General features: G+C 40.2%; 1 non-coding gene across 1 annotated transcript; it reads right to left on the reverse strand.

The window, feature by feature from the left end:
• LOC145027926 (small nucleolar RNA R71) lies at nucleotides 1-107 on the reverse strand. The gene has a single exon (XR_013675688.1). It is a non-coding gene; the product is annotated as a small nucleolar RNA R71 (small nucleolar RNA).
• Nucleotides 108-10,981: the final 10,874 nt, after the last annotated feature.

The raw sequence follows: 10,981 nt of genomic DNA on the forward strand, positions 1-10,981 counted from the left end.
AAACTCAAGAAGGCCATTGCAAACTTTGAACAAAAAGCTGGAGAGTCATTATATGAAGCATGGGAGAGGTACAAAAGTCTGCTACGAAATTGCCCACACCATGATCTAAACAGCCAGCAAGAAGTTTCCATCTTTTATGATGGAGTCAATGTCACGACCCGGCAGTTGCTAGACTCACAAGGCCCACTTACAAAGAAGCCACCCCCGGTGATTAAAGAATTGATTGAGGAATTCTCTAAACACTCTAGAGAATACCACAACGCTAGGAATGATGTCACGAGGGGAGCCGCATACGCTGCTACTGAAGATCTATCCGCGGTCATGGCCATGTTAAAAACCATGGATAGGAGAATGGACAAAATGGATCAAACTATCCATGCCATACGGGTGGGTTGCGAAAATTGCAATGGACCTCACCTCACTAGAGATTGAGATTTGGATGAGAACGGCAACAAAAAGGCACAAGTATGTTATTCGAGCGGTGACCGGTATGATGAGGACTGGCACAAACAAAAGAAGGAGTGGCTGCCTTACGAAGAGTACAAGAAGGCCAAGGAGGAGAAGTACAGACAAAAAGGGAGAGGCTTTTACCAAAAGGAGGAGCCGGTGCAAGAGAAGAAGCCAAGCTTGGAGGAAATGCTAACTAAATTTGTGGCCGCTTCCGAGAAAAGACATAGTGACCACGATGCTGCTATCCAAGAAACAAGAACAATACTCAGGAACCAGCAAGCATCCATCCACAACATAGAAACGCAGCTTGGGCAACTTGCTCAACAACTAAACCAAAGGTCACTGGGTGAGCTTCCTAGCAAAACCGAGAACAACCCACGAGGCGCACAAGTAAATATTGTTACCACAAGAAGTGGGAAGATTATTACTCCCCTGGCCCCCATTCAAACTGAAGCAACCAAGGACTCACAGAAGGAAGGAACGAAAGAGCAAGTCGAAAACCAACATTTACAATCTGAGAGTCCTACTCGCCGAGTAGGACCGATGGACTCGGCGAGTACCTCTGCTAAAACAAATGAACAGCCACCCTTGAAACCATACCAGCCTCCAATGCCATACCCAGCCCGAGCCAAGAAAGAGAAGCAGGAAGAGGAATATCAGAAGTTTCTAGATCACATTAAAACTCTTCAAATCAATATTCCTTTCATTGAAGCCGTCATGCAAATGCCCAAGTATGCAAAGTTCCTTAAGGAACTCCTCACTAACAGAAGAAAGATGGAGGAAGTGCAGAAGGTAGTACTTAATGAGAATTGCTCCGCCGCAATGCTAAACAAATTACCAAAGAAGAAGGGTGATCCGGGGAGCTTAAATTTGCCTTGCCAATTTGGCAACTTGGCTGCAATTCATGCCTTAGCTGATTCTGGAGCAAGTGTGAACCTTATGCCATACTCGTTCTTTAAGAAGCTGGACCTCCCGGAGCCAAGGCCAATTCGGATGGCAATTCATTTGGCAAACAAGACTGTTACTTTCCCAAGAGGCATTTGTGAAGATTTGCTAGTGAAAGTAGACAAATTTGTCTTCCCGGCTGATTTCATCATTCTCGACATGGAGGCGGATCCGCAAGTGCCAATCATCCTTGGAAGACCCTTCCTCAACACCGCTAGCGCTATCGTAGACATGAGAGATTCTAAGCTCACATTGCGAGTTGGGGACAATTCAGTGACATTCGGGGTAGACCAAGCCATGAAGTACTCAAGGAGTAGTGATGACACGGCGTTCTCAATCGACATGCTTGACGAATTATTGGAAGAAGACATACCTGAAGATTCCAGCAAGTTTGCAGCTTTTGACGAAGTATTTAATCCAGAAAAGGACTTATTAGAGATTGAAAGACTGTTGGAAGAAGCGGAGTATGAAGAAATAAAGAACCAAGCTGAAAGCCCTACTCGCCGAGTAGACTCGATCTTCTCGCCGAGTACATCTGAAGAAAAGCCAGAAGTCGTGAATGCCGCCACCAACTCGCCGAGTACCAAACCTGCACTCGGCGAGTCCGTCACTATGCACAACAAATTGGAGCTCAAAACACTACCTGACCATCTGGAATATGCCTTTCTGGAAGAAGGAAATCAGCAGCCGGTGATTATAGCCTCGGATCTATCCAAGACGAAAAAGGAGGAGCTTGTACGCGTGTTGAAGAAAAGGAAAAGAGCCATCGCATGGAGTATCTCCGACATCAAGGGAATAAGCCCATCCTACTGCTCTCACAAAATCAATTTAGAAGAAGGAGCAAGGCCGGTGGTGCAACATCAAAGACGATTAAACCCGAACATGCAAGAAGTCGTCAAGAAGGAGGTGGTCAAGCTTTCGGATGCAGGAATCATCTACTTCATCTCCAATAGTCCATGGGTGAGTCCGGTCCAAGTGGTGCCTAAGAAGGGAGGAATGACGGTCATTACCAACGAAAAGAACGAGTTAATTCCAACGCGAACGGTAACCGGTTGGCGAGTGTGCATTGATTATCGAAAGCTAAACGATGCCACTCGCAAAGACCATTTTCCCCTTCCTTTCATAGATCAAATGTTAGAGAGACTATCGGGCCATAGCTACTATTGCTTTTTAGATGGGTTTTCAGGGTATTTCCAAATACCCATAGACCGAATGGACCAAGAAAAGACCACCTTTACATGCCCCAGTGGGACTTTCGCCTATAGACGCATGCCATTTGGACTATGCAATGCACCTGCGACATTTCAAAGGTGCATGACCGCCATATTCCATGATATGGTGGAAAAATTCATGGAGGTCTTTATGGATGACTTTTCTGTATTCGGATCTTCTTTCAATGACTGCCTTACAAATCTTGACTTAATGCTTGCTAGATGTGAGAAAACCGACTTGGTCCTAAATTGGGAAAAGTGTCACTTCATGGTCAAGGAGGGTATAGTTTTGAGACATAAAGTCTCTAAAAAGGGAATTGAGGTGGATCGGGCAAAGATAGACACCATTGCCAAATTACCCCCACCAACTAATGTGAAGGGCATTAGAAGTTTTTTGGGACATGCAGGTTTTTACCGGCGTTTTATAAAAGATTTTTCCAAAATCACGAAACCTCTAACACAATTATTACTAAAAGATGCAACCTTTAATTTTACTAAAGAGTGTTTGGAGGCATTTGACTTTCTAAAGGAAAAATTAACTAATGCCCCGATCATTATAGCACCAAATTGGAACTTACCCTTCGAGATCATGTGTGATGCTAGTGACTATGCACTAGGAGCGGTCCATGGACAACGGGTTGATAAACACTTTCAACCCATCTATTATGCAAGCAAGACCTTAAATCCTGCCCAAGAGAATTATACTACTACCGAAAAAGAACTGTTAGCCGTAGTTTACGCTTTTGACAAGTTTCGCCCTTACTTGGTTTTATCTAAAACCACTATTTTTACTGACCACTCGGCTATCAAGTATTTGTTTTCCAAACAGGATGCCAAGCCAAGACTAATACGATGGGTGCTGCTTCTTCAAGAATTCGATATAGAGATACGAGATAAGAAAGGAATGGAGAACGTAGCGGCCGATCATTTATCTAGGCTCGAGAACCCGAAATTGCAAGAAGATAAGGATGGAGACGACTTTCCGGATGAATACATAATGGTGTCCGTGGGAGAGGAGCCATGGTTCGCAGATATAGCTAACTATTTAGCTACAAATTACGTCCCGAAGGATTATAGTAGTCAGCAAAAGAAGAAATTCTTTGCGGAGATCAAATATTACTTTTGGGACGATCCATACCTCTTTCGAAGCTGTGCGGATGGAATTATAAGAAGATGTGTGTTCGGGAAGGAGAGTCGAAGAATACTAGAACATTTCCATAGCGGGCCCACGGGAGGACATCATGGAGCACACTATACCGCAAAGAAGATCTTTGACATTGGGTTCTATTGGCCTACAATCTTCAAAGATGCAGCCCAATATGTCAAAGAATGCGATGCCTTTCAAAGGGTGGGAAACATTTCATCTCGTAATGAAATGCCACAACATAGCATTCAAGTGTGTGAGGTATTCGACGTGTGGGGCATTGACTTTATGGGACCATTTCCCACATCCAAAGGAAACAAGTACATCCTAGTGGCGGTAGATTATGTTTCGAAATGGGCGGAGGCGCAGGCTTTACCTACAAATGACGGACGGGTAGTGGTACGATTCTTAAAAAAACTATTCTCCCGGTTTGGTGTTCCGAAGGCCCTAATTAGTGACCGGGGCACACACTTTGCCAATGATCAATTGGAAAAGGTGCTCAAGAAATATGGGGTAACCCATAAGTTCTCCACGTCATACCACCCGCAAACGAGTGGACAAACGGAAGTGACCAATCGAGCCTTGAAGCGTATTTTAGAGAAGTCGGTGGGAAGCAACCGCAAGGAATGGTCGGATAAATTGGATGACGCGCTATGGGCATTTCGTACCGCCTTCAAAACACCTATTGGTACTACACCATATAGGTTAGTTTATGGAAAGCAATGCCATTTACCGGTTGAAATCGAGTATAAGGCATATTGGGCGTTAAAGAGGTGCAACTTTGACATGGAAGAATTGAAGACCAACCGTCTAATGCAAATGAATGCCCTTGAAGAACTCCGAAATGAGGCTTATTCTAGTTCGTGGCTCTATAAAGAAAAGACCAAAAGATGGCATGACAAAAGAATCAAAAGCAAAGACATCCATAAAGGCCAAAAAGTACTACTTTTCAATTCCCGATTAAAACTTTTCTCGGGCAAACTCAAATCAAGGTGGGATGGTCCCTTTTTGGTCAAGACGGTGTTTCCTCACGGGGCTATAGAATTGATCTCAAGAGATGGCACACCATTTAAAGTCAATGGTCATAGAGTGAAGAAATATGAAGAAGGAGTCCCCCGAAATGAAGGATTGGAGGAGCTGCTGCTGTGTGGAATCGCAAACACGTAGACGGGGCGGAGTCCAGCTAATGACTCCATCAAAAGAAGCGCTTCTCGGGAGGCAACCCGAGTTTCACGTTTGCATTTTCTTTCCTTTTCTTTATTTTTCATATTGTTTTTTTTTCATTCTTTTTCATTTATTCTACTTCTCTAAGTGCTTGAGGACAAGCTCTACTGAAAGTGTGGGGTGGAAAGGCTAAACAAAGGAATTCATATAGTAAAATTGGCAAAATTAAATTTTTTTTTTCAACCTGAGACATCTACTCGGCGAGTATATCGGCATACTCGGCGAGTAAATGTTCACTTACATCCAAAAGTCGATAACACGCGTGTCTACTCGGCGAGTAGATCCATTCTACACGGCGAGTAGCCGGTTTAAACCCAGTAAATTAAAACCTGTTAAAATTATTATTATTCATCATTTCATCTCCACACTCGCCGAGCATCTCCTCTCAGCCGCATCTCAAGGGTTCTTCAAGATTTCTTCAATTTTCTTCTTCTTTCTCTTCATTCAAGCAACAAGGTAACATTTTTACCCTTTAATTTTATGAAAGGTCCAATCTTTATCACATATCTCCCCATATTTGGTATGATTTCGGATTTGGGGAGTTTTTCCCAATTTTTAGGGCTTTCATTTACTCATGAATTAAAGGTTATTTGGAATAATTTCTTCAAGATCTATGGTTAGATACACAATTACAACAAAACCCTATGAACAAATTGGACTATTACACAGATTACACAGATCCGATCTCGATCTGTCAGAATGTTCATACTACTCGGCGAGTAGGTCCCAAAAAGATAAAAAATTTTTCCTGTTTTTAATTATGGGGTGTTGTTTGTTGCTGTGTTTTTGGTATGTTTATGCAGATAGAATGGCAAGGAGAGGACAGTCATCACGTGGAGGAGGCCATGGTGATATGCCATGGTTAGCCTTTCAACAAATCACCTCCAAATCCTCCAAAACTCGAGCCCTAAACAGGTTGGAAGCGTTGCGACAGAAAGAAATCCACCTGCCCACTGCAGTGGATTGGGGATGGATGGGCAATGTCGGCTTGGAAGAGGAACTTACTCCATATTTGGTGAAAGATTGTAACTTGGGATATGCCAACATCACTTGTGATGGTTGGTTGCAATTGTTTAAAATCCAAGAGCCAGTCTACGCGGAGTTGTGTTGGGAATTCTTTGCTACCATTTCATTCCGAGGTGGTAGTGAGTATTACAATCCAAACACGATCTCGTTTTCTTTGGGAGGAGAGCTGCGATAATGCAGCATGGTTGAGTTCTCTTGGCGGTTGGGCATCTACGATCAAGACATGTCGATGACGGAATACTTTGAAGCCTTCTTGGAAAATACCCACAAAGAACTTCCCGAGGGGGTGGTGGCGTCGACATGGTGGAGTACAATTGCTAACTGGGTCTACATACCTTCCACTGCTCAAGAAGGTCATATCCGTTCTCCAATCCATCGACTCATTCACCGATTCGTTGCAAGCACGATCAATATGCGGAAGGATGGGGATAAAGTGCCCACCCTTGATATCTTTTACTTGTGGAGTATTATCACTCCCGATGTCTTCTGCAACCTTCCATATTGCATTGCTAAATTTCTTGCGGAGGGAGCGGTTAAGGAGAAAATAAACTCAAAGATCAATGGGGGCATGTTCATTACTCGGCTTGCGAGATCATTTGGGATCTTGGAATTGCCGCAAGCTCAAATGCTAACGATTATCCACCCTCCTCCGTTCAACACTGCACTTTATAGGAGGGCTCGGATAGTAGAAAATTTTGGTGATTCTTTTACGATCCCGAATGAGGATGAGCCGGCGGTCCCCGAGGAGCCGGGAAGGCGGGTTAGGCCGAGAAACGAGCGGGTACGAGAAGACCCACCGGTTATTCCGGTGGAGGATAACGAGGGATGGAACCAAGTGGAGTATGGACGCTACTTGGATGATATAGGGAGAGGGGTTAATTACACCAATCAATCCTTCGACTATCTTTTCCAATAAATGCATATTGCCCTGCGACCGGGACCCGGCTATCCTTACATTATGGATTGAGACGAAAGGATGCAAAGAAGGGGTGGAGAAGGAGGTAGTGGAGCTGGAGGAGCCGGGATGGAAGAGGAAGAATGAAGATTTTATTTGCTTTTGTTTTGTTTGATTATGATGTTTGTTTTAAGACAATTGTGGACATGTTGAATTTGGCTATGTGGTTGGAATATTAGTGTTACTTTTAGTTTTCTTTTCAGGAATTGAAGCTAGGAAGCATGCTATATAGGAATGGTTAAGATAGGAATGAGAATCTTTATGAGTGCTTATGGAGTCTTGTTCCTAGGATCGAGTCCGTACGAATCGAGAGTTTATTGAAGTGTTACTGCTTAGGGAGTTTACTGGAGAGTACATTTATATTTACATGTCAACACTAGAGTAAAGAGAGACAACGGTTCAAAATAATTCTGGAACTATACGCTCTACTCGCCGAGTGCACTAAAACTACTCGGCGAGTACATCTGCTTCTGCACGACCTACTTTGCCAACGAATTCTACTCGCCGAGTTTGATCGCCTACTCGCCGAGTAGCCTGCTGCAGGAGGAGTTTCTGATTTGTTTTGGCTACTTTTTTCTGTGCCATTCATATATTCTTTATGAATTACTACTGAGGATTGTGCAACAACCCTTTTTCCTTGGAGTTTTCGAGCTATCAACCACACGAGACGTATGACACCCGTGCCATGGATGAGCTGTTCCCATGGTTAAAGTCACTAGAAGAAGGAGTTGAAGAAGAGAGTGTCAACCTAGCGACTGCTACCCCAGGGGAGTTTGTTCTAACTTTCTCTCTATTTGCATTTTTTTAGTTGTTATAATATGCAATGAGGGCATTGCATAAAATAAGTGTGGGGTAGGGGGTTAGTCACATCTTAGAACACTTAGAATCTTAATTTAGGCTAATTTTTTTAAAAAATTTGTTGCATACCAAAAATGCTTAGGTCTTTAATTAGAAAATTTTGGTAAAAATTAGGATTCCATATTAGAATTATGTTAATAATTGTATGAGAACACAAATGTTTAGTTGAGCCTATATACGTTCTAGTGCATTTGTGGCTTCCTTATTTCAGTGAAATCATGAGACAAAAACACGACCTTGCTCAGCCTGAGGGATGCAATATGTTTAGCAGCCTAAACCTGAAATGTATCCAGGAAAGTTTTTATCATTAGCCAATAAAGGTTGAGATTGAGCGCCCCTGCTTAAGCATGTAGGGATTTGAGTGAAAAAAAGATTGAGAAATATATGAAAAAGAGAAAAAAAAATTACTAGAAAAGTTATAGGAATTTTGGAGCAAATGAAGTGAAGATTAGAAGATTGAAAATTCCGAAGAAATTCAAAAAGTTGAAGATACCAAAAATCAAACAACAAAGGTGGTGAATTCAAAGAAATTAAAGATCAAATTATCAAGAAAGTGAAGAATTCAAAGAGCTCCATAGTGGTATCATAAATTGTAATTTTCTAGATTATGTATGCTTGGGTTGCTCAATTAAAAATACCTTGAGGGTAAAGAGATTTTCTGAGGATGGATTCGGAGGGTTGCATAAAATGAGCATAGTTCGGGGTGAGTGGGCGAATGTTTATGAGGATTGTGAGTATTTGAAGAATGGGGGGGTTTTTAGGAATTTTAGACACAAATTCATGCGTTGCGGTCTTGGCATAATGGCTGGGTTGGATTGGAGTTATTAATGTGATTTTAATGTGTTTAAAATTTAGTTTTGCTTGGGGGCAAGCAAAAGTCAAGTGTGGGGTATTTTGATATGTGCATAATTAGTTAATTATTTTATATATATTCTTAGTTATTTTTGGTTAATTATGAGAATAATGTGGACAAAAGGTACTTAAAATGCTTTGAATTGTGTTTTCAGTCCAAAGGATATGCTTGGAGGCAAAAAGGAGAAAAGGAAAGCAAGTGAAGATTAAAGAGTGAAAGAAGGACCTACTCGGCGAGTAGATCGACCCTACTCGGCGAGTACACGACGATATACCAGAAGATAAGTACGACTGCTAATTCAAGACGGATAAGTATGCACCTACTCGGCGAGTTTATTCTGCTACTCGCCGAGTACCCTCTGTTTTGGGATATCTTTAAAAGATGAATCTTTATCCCATGGGACAGAACCCCTGGCGATTTTTGAAGGATTAGCTGTGACTAAAAGGTTCAGAAGGCGCTAAGGAACCCTAAGCTTCAAGATTTGGAAGAATTCAAGCAATTAGGTTAATTCTACCACTTAGACTTAGGAATTAAACATGTTTGCTTTCATAAACTTTGTTTTTGTGTTTGTTTCTACTGCAACTATGAGCTAAACTCGTTTTTGTTTCTGTTTGGGGAATACCAAAGAACTCCTATGGTTTAATTATAAATTCTTGCTTAATTGTCTATTGGTGATTTATTAAATCAAGTTTGTTAAAGAACCTTATGTATTAATCACTACTATTTTCTGTTAATTGGAAGGCAATTAGGTTGCATGAACATCACTTAATTGTTAACCTCATATGTCTATGTGAATGCTAAAACGTATGCTTGGAAGTAATGAGTATGAAACTAAGATTAATAAGAAAATAGGAAGATTAATGTGTGAGCTTGTTTGAGAAACCATCAACAAGAGGTTAATTGAATTGATAACTTAATTAACCATTACAAATCTTATTTAATCCAAATAATTAATCTAGGGAATTAATTAGTTTAAACACTTGATCAACGCTTAAATTAGTTAGTTGTCTAAGGGTTAGGAGTAATGAATATGAACCTAACTATTATCATTGGTAACCAATAGCAATTAATCTACCTTAACTTAAATAACCATAGGAGTGAATTGGTTGAACCTAAATAGAAACATCTTTATCAAATTTGGTGAATAGTTGTTGCTTTAGTTAACTAGTTAATTTAGTTTGTTTAAGTTTCTAGTCTTGCAAAACTAGAGAAAAACCCTTTACTTTTATTATTTGTTTTAGTAAAAATTAGCTATTAGTTTAATTGCCATTCCCTGAGTTCGATACCTTACTTATCACTCTATACCACTTAAAGACAGGTTCACTGCCTTTGTGTGCTCAAATTATTAATAAAAAGTAGGGATAAAACTAGTTGAATTTACACACATCAACCTTCTACAAACATATAGAGATTGAAATACATAAACACAAAACCATAATGGAAAAATAGAAACATTTACAACCAGGGATGATTTTTGGTAAATAAAATCAATACTCAAGGACCAATTTTGTCTATATAACTTCTTATAAGGATCATAGGTGTGACATCTAACAATTGCTCGTATTTTAGATAGTTAATGGTAAATGACATTTAGAAGTAATAGTTGTTGGTTAAGTTTTTTGGACTCTAAAATTGATCTAAAAGAAGTATATGATTAGTTATGATGAAATAAGACCCTCTTGAGTATGTTTCACTTATGTCAAGGGCATTTATATTTATGTTTAAAGCATGAAAAGTGTGTCCAACTACTAAATGTAACTCAAGGTTATTGCTGTCCATGTTTACAAAATGGAACATTTGGCAATTTTTTCCAGGTTTACAATTTACTACTCATGGGTATTTGTGTCCAAGAAATAAATGGAACTAATGGGCATTTGATTTCGGTTGCAAAAAAAATACAAATAATATAAATGATGCATACCAAGAAAATGATAAATGTTGAATACCAAGAAAATGAAACACATGATGTTGCATACCTGATCTTTTTTGTAACATTCGAAAAATTCTTGAAAATTTTAAACTTTATTAAAATTAAACCCTAATTCATCATTGTTTACAATTTGTTTTCAAAATAAGTTTCACATCAGAGAAATCCCAAAATTAGATCCTCTTAAATACCTAAAACATAATCCAAAACTATAAGCCCAAAGCTTAGTGAGTTCCCCCAAAATATCGATACATAACAAATAATAAAACTATAATAACCATGCAAGAGGTCCACATCTTTATAGACTAGATTACCCCTGAGCCTACAACATAAGTTTGGCTCGCCCCATGGGTCCATAAATTATGTCTAGCTTGTTCTCCGGCCTGAT

This window comes from Lactuca saligna, chromosome 1 (genome assembly GCF_052625555.1).
Source record: "Lactuca saligna cultivar CGN05327 chromosome 1, ASM5262555v1, whole genome shotgun sequence".
NCBI lineage: Eukaryota > Viridiplantae > Streptophyta > Magnoliopsida > Asterales > Asteraceae > Lactuca > Lactuca saligna.